This window comes from Hipposideros armiger, unplaced genomic scaffold, assembly GCF_001890085.2.
Source record: "Hipposideros armiger isolate ML-2016 unplaced genomic scaffold, ASM189008v1 scaffold_449, whole genome shotgun sequence".
Classification (NCBI taxonomy): Eukaryota; Metazoa; Chordata; class Mammalia; order Chiroptera; family Hipposideridae; genus Hipposideros; species Hipposideros armiger.
In genome coordinates this window covers 708,414-736,226 of record NW_017731799.1, presented here as the reverse complement: position 1 = coordinate 736,226, position 27,813 = coordinate 708,414, and the positions used below count along the sequence as shown (strand labels likewise).

General features: G+C 39.7%; 1 protein-coding gene across 8 annotated transcripts in view; it reads right to left on the bottom strand.

Moving 5' to 3' along the window:
* ATXN1 (ataxin 1) overlaps positions 1–27,785 on the bottom strand; it is a 428,550-nt gene extending 400,765 nt beyond the window's left edge. For 2 of the 8 annotated variants that reach the window (XM_019665721.1, XM_019665724.1), the window contains exons 1-3: positions 27,587–27,607; positions 21,717–21,763; positions 20,909–21,023 (exon numbers count right to left, since the gene is read on the bottom strand). The gene's annotated coding sequence lies outside the window, so the exon portion shown is untranslated. Of the gene's footprint in view, positions 1–20,908; positions 21,024–21,716; positions 21,764–26,200; positions 26,723–27,586 lie in introns of those variants that run through there. The other 6 variants (XM_019665723.1, XM_019665722.1, XM_019665726.1 and 3 more) reach the window with 6 other exon arrangements.
* Between the last annotated feature and the right edge of the window lie 28 nt (positions 27,786–27,813).

The following is a 27,813-nucleotide window of genomic DNA, read 5'->3' as shown; positions in this document are numbered from 1 at the left end:
AAGTGGTTGAGCACGGTTTTGCAATCTAGCGATCTAACCTGGGGGAGGTCTCGGAGTTGAGGGACCTCTCAGCAGCTGGTTTACTAGGATCCCACAGCCTCCTGCAACCATGTGGAGTTCTGGGTGTCACCAACGAAAAAGCCCTCCTTTTGATTATCAGTCACAATGCTATAGTGTATTTCCGCCTATGGATTCTGCGCCTCCCAACCGTGGCTTGACCCTCTAGGAAGGAGAAGCCAGCCCTCAGAACATAAGTCACATGGGGATACTTAAGGACCAAGTACTTAGCAGTGTGTTTCGAACATAGTAGGGGCTCAATAAACCTTGATGACTTTTCTTCCTTCCTCCCCAAATGAATGAAAAACCATTTACATCATCTCAGGGTAGCAAGAGACTAACAAGAAATAAACTTTTTAAATAAACAGCAACTTGGAATTTCACTTAAAACAATAAAATTATATATGTGTGTTTGTTAAATGATTAATTTAAATTTGCTACTGCTTGGTTGCAATTTAAATTTAAATTCTAAACAAAAATCCCTTTACGGCCAGCACTTACATAAAAGGATGGATGTATGGATGCAAAGCTTTCTGGAGTTCAAGGGTAAAACAATGTATATACGTTTTCTTTTTATTCTAAAAAATTATAATACGTGTACTACAAGAAAACCCCCTACCTTCCCTAGGAGCCTTATGTACAAGAGTTTGTATTACTAGTACCCTCCACGAGGCTTGCATCCATGCTCTTTTCTATTAAAATTTTCCTTCAAGTTCTGTTTTTGTTGTGAACTTCAGTTATTGCCTTCACACTGGCTATACATAACCACACATATCTTTCAAAGCTAACTGAAGCATAGAGAAGTTAACATGTTTTATTCAAGGTCAAATCTCAAGTCAGTGGAAAAGCCATAAATATATCCTCTTTGCTGCTGAGTGTTCTGGATGCCCGGCTATACTTGCAGGGTGAAGTTTTAACTTTTGATTGTTGTTTTCAAAATTCCCTTGGGTATTTAAAAACAGCTCACGGTGATGAGAGAGAAGGAAGAAGCTTTTAACAAATTTCATTAGCACTGCACAATTTCACATTCCTGGACCTATCACATATGCCAATTAGTTTTTAACATATGCATTTGAAAGTCCCTTAAAGACACTGTGTAGCTGACTTCAATACACACATGAATGGGAGACGGTTTACTAGCCTGAAATATACCCCATGTTTTCCCCATTAAATGCACTATGCACAGTAAACAGTTCATGCAAAAAGAAATGCTGTGCACTGAAGAGCTACACTACACTGCACTAGACCCCATTCTAAGATAAAACCCACATGAACAGGGCCTGGAAAGGATGTAGAGAAGACTCAGGGAGTGCAAGATGCATTCAGGGAGAAAAACATCACAAGTACAGAGCTGCACTGAGAAATGAGGGCGCCAGAGCTGTCACTAAAAAAAAAAAAAATTCACAAGCATGTGCAGATTAAACAGATAAAGAAAGGATTTTTTTGTCTTTTTTATCAAAAGGGAGGTTATTCCTCTTGCTTTCAGGACCTTTGGGGGGGGAAAAAAAAGGCACAGTGGCCAAGGCTGGAGGTTCTGACCCCTGGTGAAGACAGCCTTGAGCTCAATTCAGTGCTGAATTAGGAGAAACCTCACGCCGGGGTTTTTTTTTTTTTTTTTTTACTTTGCTTTCTGCTACCACACTGGACCACCACTTGATCGAAACAAATGGGCATTTTTTTTCTGGTATCTCTATATCATGAAAAAGCTCATTTGCCATTTAATTTTTATCTAGTCGTGCTGGCTGTTTTTTGTCTGTCTCATTCTCCCGTCTGCCCCCACCCCACCTACACTGGCATTCTCTGTGGTCAAAGAATCTGTTTCAGTATTAGTGTTCGATATAACAAATGTCAAGTAAACACTCTACACATTTCCTGTGCTATTTAAAGCATCCGAAGCAATTATTTGCTCTAAAGTATTAAACTGTAAATTTTCTTAGCTGGTGCCAATTCCTATAGTAATAGCTGTCTGTCACAGAACAGTACTAAGAATACTCAAATGCAGCTTTTAAATCAGCTACACTCTTAGGCTACATTTGCCAAGATTTTTCTAGTTCCATATTTTTCCAGCATGTTTTTGAGACAATGTATAAAACTGTAACAAAGTGTCATATGTAGCTCTTTTTTGTTCATATTTGAAGCGTATTAATAGGCACACTGGTATCTTTCAACACAGATTTTTCTCCAAGCAAAAAGCTAAGACATAGAAGATATTGATAGACAGACACATACTCACACTTCAACCTCATTACAAAACTGCTTATTATTACAGGCCAAAATCATGATCTTTGAAAATATCACTATATGTGATAAAGCTCCAAATTATATAGTTGGTTCATCAAAGGGTCCCATTAACACTATTTCTATAAAGGACACACACTACATTTATACATACAAACCCACACAGCACTAGAAAAATATTAATAAAATACATATATACACATATGTAAATGTGTATGGTCAAATGACTATATACAGATATATGGATATGCCTTTGTAAGCACTTTTATGATTGGCTAGATGTGGTTCTTTTTTAATCTTTTAAAATTCATTACATATTTTTGTAATTGCATGGGAGTAACTTAAAAGTAACAGTTTTAAATCCTTAATAGCTAAGACTATTAAAGTGCCTCCTCTTCCTACAGAATTGTATAATCCTCGGAAAAACTTTCACGTAATAGAGTACAATTTACAAAAAACAAAAACCTCATTTTTTTTAATGTAGTTAATAATTAGAATATATTTTCCAGCTGATAAAAGAATTCTATTACTCCTACCAGGCCAGAACCCATTTTGATTTTTTCAGACTATATCAGGTATTATTATTGGCTGAAAGACTGCCAGTCCCTTATTGAAACATTAAGGGACAACAGATTATGTTATCTTAACATGTTCCAAGCAGTGGTTTTTTTACTGTGTTATGGAGTACCCTCACATTGGTTACCAAAAATGTATCTCTATTCTAAGAGTCACATTATTAAGAAACCGCATGTCTAGAGCACTAATATTTGTGAATTATAACCTGACAAGCTTTAGAGACATCTGTCAGCGCAGTCACAGTAAATCACCCCCTTGGGTGGTCTGCAGCCTTGTTTGGGAGGGGATGGGCGATTTGAGTGCGCTGAACTAAGACCTCATCAAGAACTCCCACTACCAGTCATGGCACTTAGTCCTGGACGTCACAGCGGAGAACACACTCCCCAACTTATTTACACAGGTCTGACTCGGTTCCTCTTTATGCTCCACGATGGCAAGAAAAAAAGGGGGAAGAAGTAAGAGAGATGACGAGGCAGAGAGGAGAGAGAAAAAGGAAGGAAAACAAAATAATCATCTGGCTGGGGTGCATTTTTGTTGAAAACATCATTTTTTTTTTTAGTGGTTACTTCTGAGGTGGGAAGAAAAGTGATGAAATGGGGGAGGGCCCCATTTAGTGGACATCAAATTGGTGGTAATCTTTAAATCTGGGTGGAAAGTTACTTGAGGGCTCACTAAAATGTTATTCTTTACAATATACCTTAGTTTTGTGCCTATGCTTTTGTATACACTTGAGACTTATGAAAACAATTTTGCAAATCCTACAATGGCATGGGTGATAAGCAATAAACTATACTTGGTTAAGAGCAGAGGGTCTAAGGCTAAAAGGGTCTGGGTTCAATCCCAGTCCTACCACTTATGAGTTCCGTGACCTTGGGAAGCTACTAACCCAGTTACCTGTAACATGGAGATAATAACTACCTATCTAGTTTTGCTGTGAGGATTAGGTGATTAGCACAGTGACTGACACATCGTAAATCCTCAATATGCCAGCCAGCTATTGTTATTATTAAAAGAATAGGCTCTCTGCACAATGAGCTTTCTTGAGTGTGTACACTGTTCCTTATGTTTTCGATCATGAACCTGGTAAATAAATATTTTTTAACTGGATGATTTATGGAGTCAAGATATCAACAATGAAATGCAGTGTTGTTGTTTTTTTAACTGCAATGCCACATGTTGCTGTCTAGAAGATGCCCAAATGAATGAAAGAAACAAATTTAACAGTCCCACAAAAACAGTGTGAAGAACGTGAGTACCCAGGACCTTTTCAGTGGAGTCTGACTAATACTAGCAATATTAGCTGTCTCATGAAAAGAAGATCAAACCAGCATCAACGTTAAAGTTTAAAGACATATATCATTCACCTTTCAGTGTATTCAAGATTCACACAGTATGTTAAATCCTACTATCTTACACTGAGAAAGAATAACAATTAGCCAAATCCACTTATATTGTTTTAAAAGGTGTTCACTCCCCCAAGTGATACTGGAAAGGAAATCAAAGATTAATTTGTTTGATGCCATAGACAACAACTTGTTCAACTTTCTTGTTCCCTCCAAGTGTAGCGCCTAGCACATACTAGGTTTACAAGAAGTGAACAAAAGGAAGTTGAATGTCAAATAAGCAAGCTAGACAAAAAGATGTGTCTAGTCCTTTAAGCATCATGAATGACAAAGCTGCCTACACGATCAGACTATCACTGACTGTACATGATCTCCACAGCTAAACTCAAGAATTCACTGCTACATTAATAATAAAACTGATTAAAGATATTCCTCCTTCCTTAATTTCAATTAATGTGAATAAGGTCAATCTACAGTTCTTAATTTCAGTGTTTAATTCTATTATCATAGTTATTAAGAATATGCCTACACTCTAAGTTTCTGGAAGCATAAAGAAACTGAAGACTGAAAAATATGTATGTTTTAGAGCCAAAGGAATAAAATTTTCTTTTTTTTTTATCCTTTAATAACTCCTGATCTCTGTTTGGTGTATTTATTAAGCATTAGCTGTTATTTAATACAATGGCTCTCTTGGGAGAAAGAAAATCAACCTGAAAATAAGAGTGTTCCAGGGATAAAAAGAGATAGTCGCAATAGAAAAATACCAGAGGGAAATAATCTTTATATTATATAGCAATTAAAACCTTATAAACAAAAAATGTATTCTTTTTTGTTTCATATCATGGTGGTGGAGCTGGCCAAAACTGAACATATTTGATGAGCTACAGATTACTGGTAAGAACAAATGAACATCCACGTTGAAAGATTAAATTTCTCTCACAAGCAGTTACTCACAGGTCTGTACCTATGTCATAAAGTGTTTCTGAGTTTGATGTATATTCCAGGCATAAATCCCCCTTTCCAGGGAGCAGAAACTCCTAATTCTGGACTGAAATAGGTTCATCAGAATTTCACATTTCTAAGAACAGATCTTAAAAGTTATGAGTAAAGGTTATTTGTAGGTAGGGAATCAAAAGACATAAAGATTTCAAAGTCAAAATGTTACGCTCATTAATTTTCTGAGGCACATGCTAAGAAGACTTTCATTAAAGAGAAAGGCAAGAGCAAAACCATTCCCCCTTCACAGAAACTGGTAAATAAAGAATGTATGCACAAAACACCTGGATTGGCTTTCCTGTTTCTTTGCCAGTGACTTTTTTAAAATATAAGATTAGCTAACAGTCAAACAAACCTTCAGAGCAATGAATTACACGCTGTCACACAGATACACTCTCACACAAAAGAGAGCAAAGCTGATGCTATTTAAATATCATGAAATATTTTCCTAACCATGCACAGATGGAAGTACAGACTTTTCTGCCAACCGCCTGGTTCAGAAACTTTGCTCTATTTTTAATTATTTGGTTCAGAGGACCCGTTTGTGATTAACTTCTGTGTTGGATGGCAAAGCAAGTCAAGTCCTGACCCACAGCAAAGAACACCAAGAGAAGCTTAATTATTTTTTAAAGAGCTAGTATAATATTGTAAACCATGTGTAGGGACAACTAATTTGTCAAAGCCCTATTGATGGGTGCTGTCGTTTGAAGCTGTAGAGTGTATCAGTAAAACAGAAAAATCCAAGAGATCTTTAGGAAGCGACACCAAAACGAAGTTCTTAATGAGAAATAAACTTTCGTCTTCGAGAAATAACAATGGAATGAGAAATGAAGAGGGTGAAATTAAAAGTGCTGTAAGGACTAATCTTATTAGCACTAGAAGTTTCAGTTTTGACTAGGAGCAGGGAATGGAATGCCAAAGCTTTAAGCACAGGAAACGGACTCAGGTGCAAGGAGAAGTTGCTCGGGAAACTCAAACCCTAGAACTCAGAATTACGCACCAGGACTGCCTAACAAGATAAAAATCACAGAAGAGAAGTAGAAAGAGAAACAATGGTCTAGCAATAAGACAGAAATGATGGTCAAGATAAGAATGAGCAGGTGAGAACAGTTTTATATTTTTCAGAGCATTTAAAAAAAAGAAAGAAAATGTTTCCAAATAGAGACAATAAACCCAAGTAGCAAATTAATATAAACACAGAAAGGAAATCAAATAGAAGACACCCAGTTAAAAACCTTGAAGGAAGAATAGGGCTAAAACCTTACAGACCTTTAATCCTAAAGAAGCTGTCCTTAGATCAATAAGCCTAAAATTTTAATCATTCTGAGTTTAAGTCCTTGATGTACCTAGAGAACTTCAGATTCTACCTAACCATAGGCCACAAACAGCCAAAATGTTTCAGGAGAAATAGTTATTGCTAAAAATTACATTTGCAATGACTCCAGGGTCAATGAGAAAATGACCTGGGAATCGAAAAAACAAAACAACAAGCACCTAATTTCTCCTTGAGAAGTGTAGAAGTGGGGAATAAAAACAGAACACCCTTTTGCATGGGGTCATAATTCTGCACGTCAGCTTCTTAAACCACTAACACTGGCTACTAGCTTTTGACTGGGTTAATTGACATGGCAAGACCCTTAGAAGGACACATCCATATTTGTGAGCAATTATGAAATTTTAATAATTGGAACCAATTCAGTGAGCCATCATGGAGAAGAAAAAAGTGATCTGTTCTGGAAAGTTGACTCCTATTATATATATGCATATTCCTTCTTCTCTACTATAAATTTAGGTGAAGTATATGTATAGGTATACGTGTTTGCAAGAGGCTAGAATTAAAAAAAAAACATGAATTTTTTTTTAAAGCACATCTATGACTGAATTACTTGCAGTTGCAAATAGTTTCATAATAACAACCTTGTATTATTACTATGGGCAACAGGCCATGACTTAGAAATGTTTTTATTTCATTTAGAAATGTTTCTATTTGCTGTCATGATAGCCAGTGTGATGGGATGGGATTTTGCCTGTGTCTCTGTCCATAAAACAGTCCTATAAGATATGTAAACATGAATTCAATTTTCTTTAAGTCAAGGAAAGCAAAAATATGGTTGTCAGAACAAGAACTGCTTTCTGTGGGATATTCTAGTTAAATGAAAGCTATTCAGCTTGAATCAATTGCTGTATCCATTCTCCAATACACAGCAGATTTATATTTCAGAAGGTTTTTGACAGAGAACAAAATGTTACTGAAATATCTCTTCCATTCCTTTTGTCCTACATAACATTCCATGGGCTGAACTCCCAACAAGGGGCATATATTTGTCAGCTTCTGTTTGCACTTGTTCTATTCTGGTTTTTCTTTGTTGCAAATTTTCAGTTTTGACCCTTTCCTGACAAAAATTAATATACACCTTTTGGTTGTATTACAACTTGTAATCCAAAAAAAAAACTTACATTTTTATTCTGTACCATCGGTAAGCACCTGTAACTTTTTAAAATAAGCCCTGCTATTTAAATCAGTGATAGAACATTTTTTTATCTCTAGTTATGTAAACACTAGAAATCCAGGGAGAAAATTATTCTAATCCAACAATCCACACATTCCTACCCAAAAGCAATCACTTGAGTATTTAAAAGCTATATTTGTGGCGAGAGACACGCTAGAACTAGCTTGAACAAGTCTGAGCAAGATGAATTTATCCTCCACTGCCTCCATCCCAGGTCATCCCAGGACTATGCCTGTGGGCAAAAGCCAAGATGGAAAGAATGGATTGGTGCCTGTTTCCTAGCATATCTGTGTAAAGACTCAACAAGAGCTCAAGAGGGAGTTGATGCTCTGAACGGGACAAAAGGTGTGTGACTGCAAGCTGATCAAGCAGAACGTGCAACACTGTCCTGGCCATTTAATGACTAAGCCTGAGCCAGCTCAGAATCCATCGGAAACAGATTTCAGACAATGGGAGAGCTAAAACACTGTTCTCAGGGCTGATGTCCAAGAGGCGATCTCTGAAGCTGGGTGTCATCCTTTAGGGTGGCCCAGAACAAAATGGTGACGCATTATGCCTCCTCGCGAGTTCATATATACTTTGAACGGCAAAGACACCAAGTCCCGTGGACTTCCAACGAAGATCTTGGGGCAAGAAGAGATGTCCACCAGCACTCTCTGTGACCTGTTAGAGAGAAACATTCTTAGCTACTCCATCACCAAGCAAAACTCCCCCGCCAGGCTGTATCACCTTGATTCCTAGGAAAAAGGCGTAAGAGGTTGAGGATGGGGATGCCTAAAACAGAGCTGGCCTGTGTCTCATTTCCAGTATCACTAATAGGCTTCCACACAGAAAACCTAACTTTAGTAACGTCTAAAAGTGAATCCAATTCTATTGTAAGTCTTTCTGAAACTAACAGCGGCATCATCAGCCACCCAATTACTCCTGCGAAGAAAGAAAAGGCTTGATAACAATTATCATGCGTGCTTCTGGCATCAAGAGATGAACAGTGTTTTTAGTAAAAGATTAACTGCTAGATGGACAGTAGATCCTCGTCATGGAAGCGACTCAGTGCTCTGCACTGGCTCTCTCCAGCCCAGGAGATATAAACCGGGTTCACTGGTGGCTGGATGAGCTTCCTCTACCCTCATCTGTAACATCCAACAGAAAGACAGGAGGGTCCTACAGATATGGAAACAATCTGGCTGTCATATCTTCCCATTCACATAGGACAGGACTTCTCAGAGAAGATAGCACCAGATTCCAAGGTTTCATCTATGAGTTCAATTTGATGTCCTGGAATTTTTAACCTTGCAGACACCGGTGCATTAAAGGAAATACAGCTCTAGAAGCTCAACTTTAAAGGTGCAAAGACGGGCAAAAGGAAAATGACTTTCCACCTATCCATCAAGTTCAGGCTTAGGCACTGCAAAAACATGTAATGTCTAAGTTTATAATGAAAACTTTCAGGGGGAAACTAGGGATTGTAGCACTACTGCATGTCTTCACCTTCCCAACTCCATCTCAGAATTGCTCTAGTGGGCCAATTCAATTAGGCAAGGTTATGTCTTTTCAGTCTACAAATTCGGAGCCCCAACTGCACAATTCCTGGAGTATCTTGGCTATACAAGGTGATGGAGAAGGCAGCTGCACTGCAGGTCAGAAAGCCAGGGTTACAGCACAGGCCCCAGGTATTCAAGCCACTGGGACCTAGCAGATCAGTCCACCTTTTAGGTTCTAGAAAATGAGAATGATACTCTCTTCTCAAGGAGTCATGATTATCCAACATAAATTGTGGAAATAATTTATCCAGAGCACTCTGAATTCTGTGACGTGCTATTTATTATCAGCTGAGGCAGACCCATGACACACCAGCCACTGCACATGCTCTAATGACTGCGGTTTTTAAGGCTGTATTTACTAACTCAGAGGCTCTGCCTGTAAAACACACCCAAGAGAAGAGGGTAGTTTTGACTAATCCTACAAGAGAAACAGGAAAACATAGGACTTTCATCCCAGTGAAGTCTTTGAAGAACCGGCACATTTAAAACGGGAAAGTTAAAAAAAAATTTTCTTTTTAAGAAATGATTTCCTGAAACTTCAGGGCAAAGAGTAAAAAGTGCACCATTTAAAGAGAAACTCTGAGATTAGTCAAGTCACCGAATGTTCTCTGCACAGCAGAAGAGCAAACAGCTAGTGTTTGTTCATTTCCATAGATTAACAACCCTGTCTCCAGGACTTAAGGATGATATGAACTGTGACTTCTAGAGTTTTGTTTGGAGAAGACTCATACACTACTGGTAATAAGACCCATGTTTCAAGGTCACATTCAAAAATATTTTTCTCCATTTAACGTTGCTGCTTACACACATTGGCCTATTCTAATCGCTAGGATGACCGAAATGAATCTAAGCCTTGCTGGGGAGGGGGATAAAAGTAGTCTTTTCTCCTTTGGCATCTGTTTACACAGATTGTTAAAATAGTACTGGTCATTAGATGAAACTGAGATGGAAAAAAAAAAAGACAACCTGTTCCTTCCGAAGAGTAGAGAAAGGTACAAAGAGTTACGGAGGCTTCATTAGAACAGGAAAGCCAAAATAAAACACCAAAATTTGGGCTTAGATGTTATCACCATATGTCTGTCATTCAAACTCAATAGAAAGCAAGGTTTTATGGAAGGAGATTTTAAAATAAATAATCAGATCATCATTTCTCCTATCAATAAAATAATAAATAAACTTGCCTTCTGGGCCTATGATCACTTATAAAAGAAAAAAAATGAACTGCTAATCTTATAGATAGTGTCAAATCAGGCACTAGAGGCAGCAGCCAGAGGGAAACACTCTTTTCCAAGCTCCTTATATAAAGGCTGTCTCCCCAAAAAAACTACAGCTTGGGGTCACACTTCTCAGTGGTCTGGACTGCAGTGACCCAGACAGATCTAGAGATGAAGTGAAAATGAAGCCTTAGAAAGGGGAACAGTAATGAAAACAAAACGTATCAAGTCTTTTCTGCCCCCACACAGAACTTGCCAGAACAGAGCAAGGCAGAAAGGACTTTGGGGCTCTTCCCAACAAGACGCTATTGCAGACAAAGGGCCCAGGCCTCAGTTTCTAACGGTAGACTCCCTTTTCCATACTTGTCAAAACCTCTATCAGGAGTAGACAGTCCCTCACATCAATGAATACAAATGAACACCCTGTACCTGAAAAAGGTACTCTCACCTACCACTAACTGGGCCTCTTCTATGCAAGACAAACTCATATGCAAGAGACAGGAGGTGAAAGGCCAACTGGCCAGCTCACTCAAAGGGGCACCGAGACCAAGGTCAAACTCAAAGGGGCACTGAGACCAAGGTCAAACTCACGGGTGCGGTTATGCAGAGGGTTTCAGGGTTCCCTTCTCCCCTTGGAATGGGTGCCCTGTCCAGGTGGTGCTTCACCTCAATATGGCCAACCTTGCTTAGGATTCCAGAACTGCTCTCTTCCAGACAAAATGATCTCCTTGGGAAAATGATCTCACCGGAAACTTTCACCTGAGTTGGACAGCAGGTCGCAAGGGTGCTGAAGGAGACTGATCAAGACCAGAGAACCGATGTGATGGATGTAAACTTAGTCTCATTCATTCATTCATTCATTCACACACACAGTAGCTGTTTGTCTAAGAATCCTCATGTAACCAATATTCAATAGGAATTATTCCAATACGAAGGAAGACAGTTATAGACAAACAGCGAGCAACTTTTTCTTGCATGGAATTTCAATAATAGTAAGAGTTTTGTGTGGTTGTTCAAGTGTAGAATTATAAAATTTAAATATCGCTCAGTAAATCCAGCATTCTATTCCATACATAGCTCTTGTTCCAGAAAATTCATCATTGGACCTTTCTGTATTCTTTCTTTCCCCTAGGCACGGCCTGTTGACACATTTTTATCACCTTTAGCACCCACTGTTGTGATTCACGAAGCTATTGAAACAGATGCCACAGCTTTTTCCACCACTGTGACCCACTGGGCACTCACTGGTTCCAGACATAATTACATAAGTCATGGTCCATATTAACGGGTGGAATCACATCCAATTTGTATCAGAAAAATCCACAGTGTAGAGAAAATATTAATATTTATTGTAGGCTTCCTAGGCGCCCAATGCCAAGAATGGAAAAAAAATTGGGGGGTGGGGGTAGGCTTTGCTGTCACTGAGCTGGGAAAAGGGTTGCAAAGCGTTACAAAAGGGAAAGAATAGGGTGCTCTGGGAGCCTGGACAGGCTGCACATAGCTGAGTCCCAGGGCTCCCCAAGGAAAGGACTCAAGGCTAGGATTTTAAGAGCGCGGGGAGAGTTAGCCAAAGGTGGGAGGGAGGAGTTAGAGTCAAAAAAGGGGAAGAGCATGATTACAAATGAGCTTGAACTGGAACACAATAGAGAGCAAGGCACTTTTAAGGAGGAAATGCTGTAGGATTGAAGTGGAGGGAATCGAGAGCAACAGATGAAGAAAGCAAGGACCCCCCCACCCAAACCTGCTGAGCCAGGCTGAGGGCTCTGGGCTTTATCCTGAGGGCCATGAAAAATCAGGGGAGGGGTGAAGAAAAACACAGATGCGAACAGCTGTCAAATAGTAAGAGATGTTCATTTTGACTTCCAAGGGGAAAACGGGTTGGAGCAGAACAAGAGGACACCAAGACAAGCCATTTGGGAGAAACAGGACTTCCCCAACTCCCGCCCCCACCCCCGGCCTAGCTGAGCAACTAGCCCAAGTTCCGACCTTGAGACCAGACTTCCCCAAAGCTCACTACCTAGGAAGCTTCTCCCAACCTCCCACCCAAAGAGCTCTCGCAGGGAAGAGCTACAGCAGAAAGGAAGCCGAGTAGCAGTGTGCCTCTCTAGTCTAACATGGATGAAAGTCAAACCCAAGGAGCCCATTGCTCAGCAGGGTGGCCTGGAGGGCTGACATGAAGGGAAGGTGTGAAGACCCTCACTCAGGATCCTTGCATAACAACTCAACTTCACCAGGCCTGAAACTCCTGACTGATCTCTCCAGGCCCAGGTGAGGGAGGCTGCCGGGCTTCCAGCACATTCCCACAGCCAGGCTTCCCTAGAAAGACAAAGGCAGGGAACCCCAAAAGTGGGCAGAGGAGACTCAACAGCTGGGAAACTAGCCCAGAGTGGGTAAAGGTAAAGGGGAAGGAGTGAAGAGCAGGTGGGAGGAGACGAGGAAAGGGGGCGGGCCCTAGCAACAGGAAGCACTAGGTTTTCGCCAGGGAACAGTTCCCAAGGGGAACAGCGGGCAGATGAGAATGAGCACCACGCTCAGCAAAGCCGAGCTGTTGGCCAGCTGGGTGCAGAATGTGAGTTGCAGTAATCTCACGTCTTCCTTCCAGGTTGGCTCTGAGTACAAGCACAGAAAGAAAAGAGATAGATCATCAAAATTAAATCAAATTGGACTGGTGAAATAGCTTCAGCAAATGTGACTTAAAAAAAGATATCCGGACACATAAAAAACTTATATACATAGATGAGAAAAATATCAAGACTCCATTTGCTAATTGTGTAAGAAAAGATAAGTAAATAAATATACATGGAAATATTCTATCTCTGACAGGGATCAAAGGAATGCAAAATTTAAAACCAAGAAGCCTATTCAATTAGCCAAAAAATAGTAAGTCCCACAATTAATCAGGTTAAAGTAAGACACCTTCATATGTCAGTAGTAACAATGTAAATTGGTACCGGCCTTTTAGAAAACAATTCAGAGCAAGCCCCCTCTATCTTAATAATAGCCTTCTGATGTGATTGTATCCTAAGTCAATACTTAAGTGTACACAGATATTCGCTGCAGCTTTATAATAGTAAACAATGAGAAACAACTCAAATGTACACAAAAAATACAAAACTTAAGATAAAACAACTACAAAGAATATTACATAATCCTTGCAAAAGATAATTGTAAAGTCTAGGTTGCAAAAAAGAATGTTTATGCTAAGTAGAAAAAGCAAAACGGAGAAAAGATATGTGTTAAATTGTCAAGAACTAGAAGACAACACATAAAAGTGAATGTGATTTATGGGCTGGGATGGTGGAATCAAAGGGAACTTGTGCTTTTATTGTTTTTCTTTTATTGCTGTAATGTATAGGCAACAGATGTTTAAAATGTAACATTTCTATCAATCATGGAGTAGTGAACACCTCTTCTGTGGAGCGGATCAACCTGCAGAGAGAATGTCATGGCCAGAGCAGTGGAAGCCTTCCCAATTTTCAAAGGTCCATTTGGGATTCAAACCCTGCCCAGGAGGGGCTCTGAGGTGCTCCTTGTACCCAGAATACCCCCAAAGACACAGCTCTTTCCTTTGTTCTTGTTTTTGTTTTCCCCCAGCTCTTAAATACTGTCTTCCCCTTATGTATTTCTTTTTTGTTTTTTAATTATATATTGAGATCCTACCATATGCAATATATATTAGTGAATGCTCCTTTGATCCTTCCAACAATCCGATAGGATAGATGTCATCATCCCCATTTTACAGATAAGGACACTGAGGATCACAGATTTAAGAAATGTGGCCTGGGTCACGGAACTCAGGATCTTGGGCCAGAATTGAAACCTCAATCTCCCCATCTTCAGAGGCCTCACCTTTAACCACCACAAATATTGTCTCTTCCCTTCCCATGCCTATGAAACAAAACAAAACACACTTAAACACTACTGCTTCTATTTACGCTAGCTTCCTAAAGAAACTATTCAAAGTGCAATGAATCAAGAGACATATCAGTATAGGCTGCTTATAAATTAACCAATAAGACAAAGTAATACACACACTAATTGCAAAAGTTGATACATAAGAAAAAAAGGAAACACCTCGAGACTCAAACCTGCACTTGCAGGTAAAACCAAATGACAGAGGGATTTCTACTTGCCAGTTAAAGCAGAATAGCACCCGTGATACTATTGCAAAGAGGGGCAGAGCTTCTGCACCCTCCTTGCAAGAAATTATTCCACAATTAGCTGAAAGATTCTTTCGGTTATCATGCACCCACTCCAGACGTTGTTCGGGGCATGGTAGCCTGAACAGTAAAAAGTGCTAAGGTATGAAACTAATATAGATCCAGTGATAAATGATTTTAGGCACCACTTATGACTTACTCTATAAATAATGACACAGTGTGAGCTAAAATGTAAATTCCAAATAAATACAAAACCTAACAAAGTCAAACAACAGCAAATGATGTTTGACAGAGCAAAGGTCTTGGGGGAGCCAAGAGGAAGAATTACAATAAAATCTATTCATGGAACTGTACAGTATTAGATAGAAGGGGCCTGGAAGATCACTTCTTTCACTACCTTTTTTTTTTTTTCGTAGATGGGGAAACTGAGGCCCAGCATGGTAGAGTAAGTGGCCCAAGTCACACTGCAGCAGAGCAGTAAACAAACTCGGTCTCCAAATTACTAGTCCAACTGCTTTCCAGCCTCTCACACTCACTCTGCAGCGTACTGGAAAGCTACCCCATTCTAAACCATATTTTTAAATGAGCATTAAATATTCTATAAATATTAAATTTCTTTTTAATAATTTTCAAATGCACAGGGGCACATTTAAAAAAGAAGCCTGGTTTTTATTTCTTTTGGAAAACGGCACACTGCTCAGTGTTTAACCTAGTATTGAGTGAAATATTAACAGGCCATATAATGGTTTCAGTGTTCCTTCAGTAAAGCTAAACAGAATTCGCAAACCATATCCCCCAGGCCTACAGGAGTTTCTGGAGCACACATTAAACTCAACGCTCTGCTCAACAAGCCCATCACTGTTAAGTAACTCATCAGAAAATAAAGAGGGAATTACCAAAGGGGAATTGCCAAGCAATTAGTTCTCTGAAGCAGATGACATACAACTGTTGTAGGGAGGAGCTTCCCGGTTAGTCATATGCCACAGTCAGAGCCTCCTAATCTGTAAATAAAAATGCATCACATATGATTACAGCTGGGATGGAGGCTGGGGCTGCCAGGCTAGGGCAGGGAGAGAAAATCCCAAGCCGCCTTTTGTTCTGTGTGTCTATAAAGCGAGAGACACGTTGCTTCTGAAGACTTTTTTTTTTTTTTAAATCCTTGGGAATTTTCATTCGACCTAAGAAACACAAACTGGCCTTCCCTAAGCAGGCTGAGAGCAAAGTGATCTTTCTTCTCTATCCTTCAGACATGAGTTGGTGAAGATTTATCCACTGGTCCAGTGAAGGAGGGAAAATGAGAGACAGGGAAGGACAGGGGCTGGAGGGTATAGCAGATCTGAGCTTCCTCAAGGCCACCCGACTAAAGCGTGACCTCCTTTCGCTGCACGTTTTGTTCTCAGAGCTTGCATTCGGCACCACCCCACCACCTATCAAAATGGAGAGAGAAATAGTTCCTATCTGCCAAATCTTGCAAGCTGAGCAATGACCCAGTGAAGCTCTTTGAAGAGTCAAAAGTTCATCGTCTCACTGGGACTCGTGATGCCAAACAACATTTGGAGCCCAAACACAGATAAGCATATTGCTACTGTCATCATTTTCTTCAATTAATAATTATTGAAAATGCGTAGGAATCTCAGGAAGGTATAAGGGAGAGTGAAAGAAAGGGCGAAAACACCACAAAGACAGCCTCTATGTGACACTGAATACACAGGGAAGCATCAAAAAGGAAGGCTCATTGCCCTGATGCTGACCTCTGAGAGTACGCTGTACCTCTGTTATGGCTCTTTAAATATTACTCCCGGACACACCTTGCCTTCCAGACTCAACTGTAAGCTTCTAGGGACGGGGCTCTGGCCTTGGGAGATAATGCACGGCAGCACCTAAAAGTACCGGCTGGCATCTAAGCATCACTCTACCATTTAGCAGCTGGTCAACCTTGGGCAATTTATTTATTCTCTCTGTGCCTCAGTTTCCTCATCTGTGAAATGGAGATAATAACAGAACCTACTGCAAAGGACCACAATGAGGATTAAGTGAGTTAATACATAGTAAGTATAACCTACGGATCATCTCTAAATTTCCTATAGGGACTGGCTGGCATGTCTGTCACACATTAGATGCCTATTAAATATTTGCAGACAGAATGATCTGCCCCTGGAGTTGTTTTCTCCATCCCTCTCACTCCTATCCTAACTTTCCCATCTTTTATGAGATGTGCATAAGTCTCATTCTGAGACATTTGGAGGAATACAGATAGCCCATCTAAACAACTCAGGTAAAAAAAAAAAAACACCTTAAATAATCCTCAGATTTTCGCTAATTATATTAAAACAGACTGCCCACTGACAGCAGCAATGTAACCAGATAATTTCCAGGCTTCCCCTTCATTCTGAGCCACAAAGGCTTGCGATCTTTCACCCCAGAGTCAATGCTCACTAATTGTGAATTTCTTTATTTTCTATGAATATAAAGTATTAATATAATTGGGAAGCCAAATTGTTCAGAAAGCTGTGTCGTATGTGTGTGTGTGCGTGTGTGTGTGTGTGGTGTCGTCACATTTAAAAGAGTCCACATAAAGCCTCTGGAAAAGCCTCTAAAGCTATAAAACACACCCAATATTAATGTGATTTATCAAAGTACAATAAATGAATTGCCACAAAAATGAACAATCGCTCCAGAGTCAAGTAGATGGCACAATGTGATTTCCGCATATCACATGAGAAGAATAAATCAACGGTGGGAAAGATCAAAGGAAATGCTGGAACTGTTGTGAATATGTACGGGGCCTCTCTGAAAATCTCCTTAATGAAACTGTTTAGAGGAAAATAGAGGGATCATTTGTTTAAATGAAAAGAGGTACCGCATGTGCTGAATTTCAAAAGCAGCATTTTCATACACACACGTTAGGTTTAGCTAAAATTAGCTCAAGTTCCTATTTTTTTTTAAGGTCTTACAGGAATAATGGTTTCAACAAGGCTTCATTGAGCTGAGTTTCCAAGGTGCCTGAGCTTCTAGGGCAGACGCCCCATTACCCACCCACGTATCATCCCCACTTCTCCACCCACCCTCCCTCCACCCAAGGTCTTGAAGAAGAAGGATACAAAGTCTGTGCCACATTCCAGCTGCTCTCACTGCCTCTTCTCTACTTATTCTACGCCAGCTGATGTCATCCCTGAAATACAGTCGTCCCCTCCTTTCTACCAGGCACAAGAACCCAAAGCCCAATTTCAAAGTCCCTTTTATGCCAGTGACTCCTCCAAATCTATCTACAGACCTGACCTCTCAGCAATTTATTGCCATCCTCTCTACTGTCTGCTGGACTCCAGCAACTCAGATGTCCACTGGCACCTGTGCTTCTGCCAAAATGGCCTCCTTGCCAGTTACATACTGTGAACTTGCTTGTTCTGTCCAGGTCACTTCGATGGTCCTCCTCCCGCTCTATCCTTGTCTTTCCACAGAAACGATAACCAGCCTTCAGAGTTGAACTCAAATGATCCCTCCTCCTCAGTCTTTCCTCAACATCCTCCTCAGCATCATTCTTCTGAATTCCTTCTGTGTTCGAACGTACCCCGGTAAGTACAACTCACCACATTCTGCTTTGTCTTAGTTATTTCAGAGCATTTCTTCTTTCCCCTACCTGACCACAAAGAATACAGTATAGCCTCTTTCTGGCAGCTCTTCCTTTCACTCCCACAGTACCGTGGAACAGTTTAAAAATGCACAGTGAATAAATGAATGAATCATTTCTTTACATAGAAGAGTGCCAGTGAACAAGTTAGATCATAACTTTTCTATAGCTATATCATCTTTACAAAATAACCAGAATGAGAAAAAATTGTAATCTAGGTTTTAATTTCTTAAAAAAGAAACAAAAAAAACGCTTAATGAATATAACAGACTACAACCTGAATGATACTATTTCCCTGCTCACGTTTAACCATCAATTCTGAAGACTGTAACAAGGCTATTATTTATGCAAAATGTTTAAATAATGCTTATAAGCTTCCTTTAAATGCAAACACAAAAAATGTCAGCTGCTTAACATTCAAGGTGACGCTGCACTACTTTGTCAATAATACAAGTATTCATAAGACACTTGGACTTGTTTAATATACTATAAAAGCCTTGATCTTGTCTCAATAAGCTTGCACATATTGACCAAGAGATATGACTTTGTCATGCCTATATTTTCACAGTAAAATTCCCTTTTAAATACCACAGGTTTAAAACATTTGTGTATGTATTAACCACATATGCAATTAAACTGCTTCCACAAAAACTTGAATGTGAGGCTTTTCTGCCTAGCATGTAACTGGTAAAATAGATAACACCCCAAGAGATAAAGTAGCAGTAAGGCATCACACCACTTTCCATTCAGCTGACACTTGTAGACCTTAACAGGCTTACCTTTACATGTAACTCCAGGGTTATTCTATCTCCTCTCAAAGAACATCTCTCTAACCCACAGCCAATAAAATGTGAAGTACCTAGTTCCATATTTCACAAGGATATAATGTTTGTGATAATTTCCTCCCTCCTCTGCCCCGCTCCCCCGTAACAGGACTGCTCTATCCTTTCTGGGGCAGAGTGTGCTTCAGTCACTCAGGTTTCTGTTTGTCTTTACTCAGATCCCAAATCATTTCCTTTATGCATGCAACTCATTAGTTCCTCTTACAACATTATTAAAACAATACATATGCATCCTATCACAGTAAGAGAGTTGGACGAACATAAAATTCAGAAAAATAAATAAAAGCTCATTTACTTTGCAGAGCTGCAAATGTCTACAGTGTTGGTCCAAAGACCAAGGTACAGGTATATTTACTTGTTTCTAGTCATGTATGGTCCAAGAGCAACCATCACAAAACAAGAACATTAAAATCACCACCCTGGGAGGAGATAATTTGCTTGATCACAATGATAATTTATGTTCATTGATCACAAACCATATGCCAGGCACTATCCTACCCTGTATATATATATACTGTTTCATTCCATCCTCACAGCAGCCCTGGGGAAAAGTTCTAATGCTGTGTCCATTTTCTACATGAACAAGCTGAAGCACTGAAAGGATACAGGATGGCCAAAGGCCACAGTGACAGCTCCAGATGTAAATCCAGGCAGGCTGGTCCCAGAGCCCCATGCTCTTATCTTAGATGCCACAGAATTTATATGGAACTTATAAACTGGATTTTAGGTGTAGACAGGGAGTTCTTTAAAAAAGCTGGGGAATCGTTTTCAAAATGAACATTTTGGTAAAGCAAATAGCCACCTCTCAACAAATGATTTGAAAATCCAGATTTTTGTATGTGAGGTTTGGTAAAAAAGTAGACTTCGTGTCTCACCAAGTAAGGAAATAGAACATGGCTCTGGAAGAGCTGCCTGGAGACCACCCAATCCAGCAGTTCCCAAACCTATGGAGCCTTGGTATGATTCCAAGGGACCATTCCATTTAGTAGGTCTAGGGTGGAGTCCCAAATCCTATTTTTTAAAGCTCTCCAGGTGATTCTGTTGCCCAGCCAGGCTTGGGAACCTCTGAGCTAGTCTATTTCCACAGCTTCCAAAAGGACTGCTCCCAAGACAAATAGAAAGAGAGGATCTATTTCACAATTGCCTTTGGTTGCATACACTAGTGTTCCCAAGCCCTTATTGCCCCAACTTCTGCGTAACTTCTATCTCTCCTGACTTCATTTAGACAGTATCCTCCCGTCCTCTTTTCCACCGAGACCATGAGTCATCCACCCTGCATACACCCTGTGTCTGCATGACTCTCCAGGCCAGAAAAATTTACTGTATGTGAGAAAATCAGGAAGTTGTAAAATCCAAACAGACACAGAAATTTTCAAGATTCAACAAATACTGGTTGCCACTGAACAAACAGGCCCCTGTCTCCCTACACATGTGTCATGCTGCAACAAAAGCCTACAATATGAAACTGTGACTTAAGATAACTGGTAGCAAAACATTCTTATCACATTAAGTAAAGATGACAATTAAAATGATCAGGCTCAAGCACAACATGCAATAATCAATCATCAGAAAGTCAAATGTTGACTTTTTCATTAACCAAATGAGTGAAACCAAACAGAGAGATACTTTAATCCAAGTTTTATAAAAACTCTCTTGTCAATTTCTCCATTTCCCGCACAATACAGTTTGCAAAGACAAGTATATTAAATGGTCCACAAGGTGCTAAAGCATGGCTAGTAGGCGATTTTTCCAGGTCAGACTTTATCCTCAGGTGGGAACTTCAGAGCATCGCAAAACTCTCACCTGATAGGTGATGCACTTCCCTGTAGTGGCCGTGGAGGAGGAGACTGCTGTACAAGGATGACAAACAAATCTGCAGTGTGATTGGACCACCCTGGTGACTTGCTGCACGATGCTACTGCAATGGTCCAGGGAGTGCAGGAGAGGAAATTAAAATGAAAATCAGAACAAATTACTTTAAAAAATAATTCCACTTAAAACGACTATGCACTCAAATCTTAACTTTAAGAACATCAAATTTTGCATTTTGTTTCATGAAAATTACACAGATACCAGCCCACTCAAAAGGCAGATCTGGTTGTATTCAACGGGGCTCAGAGGGAAGCCAACATACAAAAAGGTCATCCCTTCCATCAAATTGATAGCTTGGTCTCCCATTTGAGCCAGCTACTGTCATTCTTTTCTCTAATGATTCTAACCAATCATCTGATCAACACATGCTGGTAATCACAGGAATATCAGGTGAAAATGGGCATGGGCTGAATAGTAATTGAGCCAAAGTTTAATTTTAATATGGCATATATTAGCATGCAACTTAAAGGGACAATCATGAAAGAGCACAGTTATTGGCATACCAGTCTAATGGGATAGAAAAAAGTATCAAATGCAGAAAAAAAAATTAAAGTATGCATATATTCACTAGACTTTCCACTAAACTTTAGATTACTTAATTATTGAATGCATGGCTACTTCGTTTTCATTTTGCCACAGTGCCTTGCACATGGTTAAGTGAAAATTATCCACTGTATGATGAATGAGTGAATGTGTGAATGGATGAACAAAAGAGAGAATGAATGAATCTTCCATATACCTTTCCATCAGGGAGCTTGGTGCTTGTAGTTTTTGTGAAGTAAAGACCTATGCATAGAAATGGAAGAAGTTGAGGACTTGATCTGCTAACAGTTTTCAGCCCTGTCTATGAAAATAATATTTTTAAATACTGTTAATTCCCAATTATCCACATTAAATAGGATCAGTAGCACAGTTATTATAAAATATTCCAAACTAGTCATCGCTGGGCTGATTTCCAGTCTTTGATTACTGGAGCTGACCTGCGTGTTTGGTTAGGCTGATTTTAAATTTAGCTTGAGCTTCCTAAGCCCACACCAGGTAACAGTAGGAAGGAGAAGGCCCAGGATTATTTTGGGTGTCAGAAAGAAACTATTCTGGAGCTATGAATATGATCTCCAATGTGAATAATCTGTAAACAGGTAAGTGAGCCAATTATCCTTGGGTACATGGCAACACATCTCAGTAGTCATGATTATTTTCATCCATACACACACACTATTTTTAAGAGCATAACCCAGCTGGAAAGAAAATAATTTCAATTGCTTTCCAACACTTTTCAAAGTAATGAATAGTAGCCAAAGTATTCTTACTTCTAACTAATCCATTCACCAAGTATTTATTTAAGCGTCTATTGCATGCCTGGGACCGATAATCAAAAGAAGTTAGTTTTCTAGTCTGTGATTTTCCCATGTGGAATCTGTGAGTACAGAGAAAGAAGGTGAGCTGTTCTAGACCATAACATCTTTGAAGACACTATCCCTCTGCTAAAAAGCTTGTTGAGTTACAAATCTGAATAGTGGCCAAGTTAAACAGAACCTCACAAAATTCTATTTACTCTCACACAGTACTTGTTTTAAGGGGAGGAGTCTTGATTTTATCTAGTAAAATCAAATGGAGCATTAGAATACTGAACAATCATTTTTGAACAAGGTGCAGGTACCGTGGATTTGCAGACAGTGCTTGCTTTATAAGCTAACAGTTGAGAGGGTGTTTGCCTGGATATTGATGTGTGTGCACACAATCCTATTTACATATCACCTGGCAGATAAGGTTTTTATAGAGTCCAAATTACAGTCTCCTCCTATTCTGAAGTGCAGAGAACAAACATGATGCAAATGCTGTAAAATATTAATTTACTCTCCCATTGGTATGCCTACTTATTTCAAAAATATGTGTGCCCCTACATCAGAGTAATTAAGAGAGTTAACATAATATGCTGTATTCCATCAGAGGGAAGAGACACAAGAATACAAGCAAGGCAGAGTGGATTTGTTGCAAAAAGAAATGCAAGCAATATATAGAAAATAACCTATTGACTGTTTTATACAATACATACACTGAAAATGGAATATTTAGATAGCACAGCAGAGCAGCATAACACAATACCATTAATAGAGGAAGATTACTAACAAAGATGGCCTAAATAATACTGAACTGATAGGCTAGTCAATCAAGAGGAGATAATATATAAGTAATATAAATACAGGAGATAATATAAATACTTTGGGGAGAGTAAGTGAAAATGAAGGGTGCAAAACAAACTGCCATATAGGGTGACAAAAAAAATTTATTTTCTTTGAATGTTAGAAGCATAAATGCTTATAGGTTAGCAGCTACGACAATTATCATTAAAGACTTCTGTTAAATGGCTCCCTGGAAACATGTCATGTTAAAGAGCACCTAAGTGGAAAAAAAAGAGTTCCGCTTAGCCTGATTCAAAACACCACATTCAGGAAAACCTCTGCCCCCTTAAGTTTCAAATTCTGATTACATTACAATGAATTTTCTGAAAAGTAATTTTCAGGTAGCATAAATTTTTTGCTTATGTTATGGCAATTATCAATGCATTTTCATTACTCCACAAATGGGATGCATTAAAAGTTATAAAAAAATCAATGAAACATTTCTGCTAACATCAAACATGTCAGAAAATATAATGCTTGTTGCTTTTTCATCTGTAATAGTTCTAAACATGTTTTAGTACTTGTAATAGACAAAAATATATAAATTATGAAATAAGAAAAAGATTTTTAAAAACTGTTTCCACAAATATTTACCTAAATCTTTTTATTACTCCTGTAATTTTAAGCATTTATATATATTTTTTTCAATCTTGATCCAATTACACCTCTTTCAGTCAACATCTAAAAAATGCTAAAACTAGCACTCAGTATACTCATTATTATATTATCTCTTAAAGAATTTTTGAATGAGTATTTTATTAAATTGAAGTAACCGAAACTAAAATTCAAACAGCATAATTTACGACAACAAACTTCATTCTTAAAAACATGGCAGTCCTATATGTAAAGCCCTAGAACAAAAATTATTCTCTCTACTGGGATTTCTAGGATTTATTATTTTCGATGCTTTTAACAAAATAAGGAAGGCCTGCTTCTGATAACTTTGGAAGTATGACCAGAACCAACTCTGTTCTTTGAAGCAGTTAAACTACTTCATATCTAAATCTCTCACAGAAACCAATCATTCAAATTATTGAGTTATTCTGAAAACATAAAGGAATAGAAATCAAACTATCTCCCCCCCCAAAAAATGATATTGTCTTGCTGCACTATCCTTTTACACAGCAAGTACTTAAGCTCTTCGGAGTCTAAACTATGTGTTCCTTTCAGACAGCTATAGTTTAAAGAATTAACATTCACGCCTACGTTTACTAAATTTCAGGGTTCTAGTAAAATGTTTATTGACTAACTTCTAATAGGAAACAAAATGAGCTGGTGTCACAATGTGTTAGTCATCAGAAACTATCATTGAAGTTAAGTGCCAAAGTAAAATCCACTTGACATTTCAGAATGGGAAAAAAAAAGGCACATTATACAAAAGGAATGTGAGTCCTTAAAACTCTGTAATGACAACAAAAACAAGAGTCACAGAAATGTGTTCACTAATATTTTAATAATCTCTTAAGGCTGACCTTTCCCAGGACTCCCAGACAACGGGTTAAGGTATGTTGAAACGTAGGGCCCTACAGGTATTTGACATATAATCTGATGGCTAAGGAGTTTTTCTCAAACCTTTCTCTAAGAGTAAAAGAGGCCCTAAAGTCGATTTATGTTTCTGATACAGTTTCACTTCTGTTTACCAAACCCTCTTAAAACGAAATCCAGAAAGGAAAACATTAACTTTCACAGTTCCCAATCAAGTACATTTTTCATATTTATATTAGCATGAATTTGCACATTTAAAAATACATGTTCACATTCTATTGCAAATAAAACAATTTTCTGTATGTTGCTAAATATCATCCAGGACCTCCAAGGTGTTGTGTAAAACTTACACTTCTGTGCTTTATTTTACATCTCTGCTTCCCATCTATTTACCTCCTAGGAATAATAGCTCATTTTAACCACTGCAAGCTTGATCTGAGCAGGCCACAATCAAGTTACCAACCGCATAAGCTCACTAGCAGAAATCATAACTGCACCCTCACCCAGAAATAAGTAGCTCTCTCAATCCTAGCCCTAGGAAAAAAAAAGGCTTTACCAATTTGTCTATGGGGCTATAAAACTGTAAACCAACTGGCAGATTCACAACTAAATCAAGACGTGATTATTCTCAATTATTTTTGCTTTCAATATCAGGGTCACTAAAATACTTCCCTCTATTTGGATTGCCTGAGCAACAGAGAGCTTCCACAACCAAAGCTACTTTTCTCTTTCTTTCTTTCTTTCTCTTTTTTTTGCAACAGCATTATTTTTCTTTGCTTAACAGGCTTAATAAGGCGGTGCCCTAATGCAAAGAGTAGACTGCTACTCTCTAAATTATTAAATGCTCATTAAATTATATCCCAAAATAGAGTACAAGTTGTTTATTATGCAAAAGCACCACACATTATCAGTCTAACAGCTACAGGCCTGTATCATCTTCCCTGAGACAAAAACCTTTTAACTTACTACCACAGATGTAAAGATCATGGCCAAAAGATCCAAATAAAGAATGAACACATTCAGAATGTCTGCCTACTGTCAGTCCTAGCTTTTGCTATTATGATGGCTGTAAAGTTTTAAAACAGGCCAGTGGGGATATCCTTCCCAAATAGATTCCTTCTGCTGAATAAACCCTTTAGAAAACCATCATGACTACTGGCAACTTAAGTTCTAAAGGATGAGCACTTTCACACTTGAAAGGGTTAAGTGTCTGCAAGGCCAATGGCACCAGAAGGCAAAAGAAATGTTGCTTTAGTCAGCTCTGAAAGGTTTCTAACAAGTACCAAATACTTGTTGATCTGTTCACAATAAACACCAGCAGGATTGTCAGGCTCCTTTCACTGTCTGGGGAGAGACATTTACATACTGCACCCATAAGAACAGCTTGTTGGTCTCCTTTATAAGAGTAGCTAGCGAGAGAAGCCTCATTCAGTATCTCCAGTCCAAATGACTGAAAGAAGACGCAGTTGAAATACTGAAGTCTCTCGTCTGGCTTGGGCGGCACAAATACTGTGCATAAAACACTTGGAGTAGTCCAAGCACAAAACAAACCCACCTGAATGGACAAGGAACACTGTCTGTTGCCATGGCAGCCTGATCTAATTACATGAGCGATCGGGGCTGGAGTAAGGGCACGGAAAACCTACACCACTGACTGTACCTAGAAGAGGAGAAAGACAGGGAAGCAGGAGGTTCAGGGGAGACTTCAACCTCTGCTTTAAGTAGAAGTCCATTTGCCTGTGGAGCTGCTAAAATACTGACTGATGCATGTACAGTTAGAGGGCAGCCAGAGGAGATTAAATGCCACAGCATTAGCAGTTATGGTGCAATCCCTCTCCAAGAGTTCATGTGCAGGATTTTCTTGTCCTCTCTGGTGGTTTCCCTGGGCATAAGCTTCATTTCAAACAAAAGCTCAACTATCAAACTACCTTCACCCACCAAATAAACCACAAGGGGGGCTTAACGGGGGGCTTCTAGGAACTCCAGGGCTCCTCAGAAACCCAAACAGAAATGTAGCTTAGCTAATAGTGTTGAAAAGTAACTAGCTGAGTCTAAAAATAACCATCAAGTAACTACCCTCTGCTGTGTGCGATATGTAAGGATGATGTTTAAATATTAAGAACAGCCTGCATTATAAAACACAAATGTCATCGAGCTGTGACTACTAGATTGCCAAAGGAGAACTTATTTGCATACACGCATTCCCGGGCATGCACGACAGAATGTGCAGGGAGTATATGTCACTCTAAGGCATTTGATTTTGTGGGTGTAATGGGGTCTTCTAATTTCACTAATTGTATCCTGTGGATCTCACAGGGAAGCGAAGAATCTCTTCGGGTACAGAACCAGTTTGGAGGAGTCCCTACTGCACAGCATACGGTAAACAAAATAAAAATAGCTTGCCGTTCTCGTTAGCCACATCGTGCATTATATAACCAGCTTCCGACTGGTCCTTTTTTTTTTTTCGCCCTTACTACTCACTCTTCAGCAATTTCCCAATCTTCCGAAGTATTTATATTACCCTCTTATCTGTAGGATTATATACTAAGAAAGCAAAACAAAACAGAGCCTCCACGGGACTAAACCGAACCTCACAGTCCTTAAGAACTGATTTTTTTGTTTTCTGGCAGGATCTCCTCCACCACCCTACTTCCACCACCCCCCACACCCACCAAGGTTCTTGCTAATCTCCCTAGAAAACCTGGATTGTTTCATTGCTTCCAGTCAGCCCCCTACGTGGTCTGAAATAAAATGAAAGCACAAGCCACGGAGTTTGGGCAGGCGGCCTGCGGGCGGGGGGCTGAGGAGGGGTCAGGCGCTGCAGTCAGCCAAGTGGCCTCCGAGGGCCCTCTCCCCATCGCGACAGCCCCCGTGGACGACCTCCCACCCCTCGGCCCCCACCCCCATCCGCGCGCACACACACGCACGCTCGCTCACTCACACTCCCGCCGCGCTCCGCCACCGCCTCACCTCTCGCTCCGCCCGCCCGGCCCCTTCCCTGCCCCCTGCGGGGCTGGCCTGCGCGCTGCGCTGGGACCACGTAGGAGGCGGCGGCGGCGGCCGCGGGAGTGGCAGCGTCTCCGGCCGGGCCCGGAGTGAGCGAGCAGCGGGACTCCGGGGCGCATCCCAATCTCCGCAGCGCCTCCTCCGCTGCCTCCCCCTTCCCCT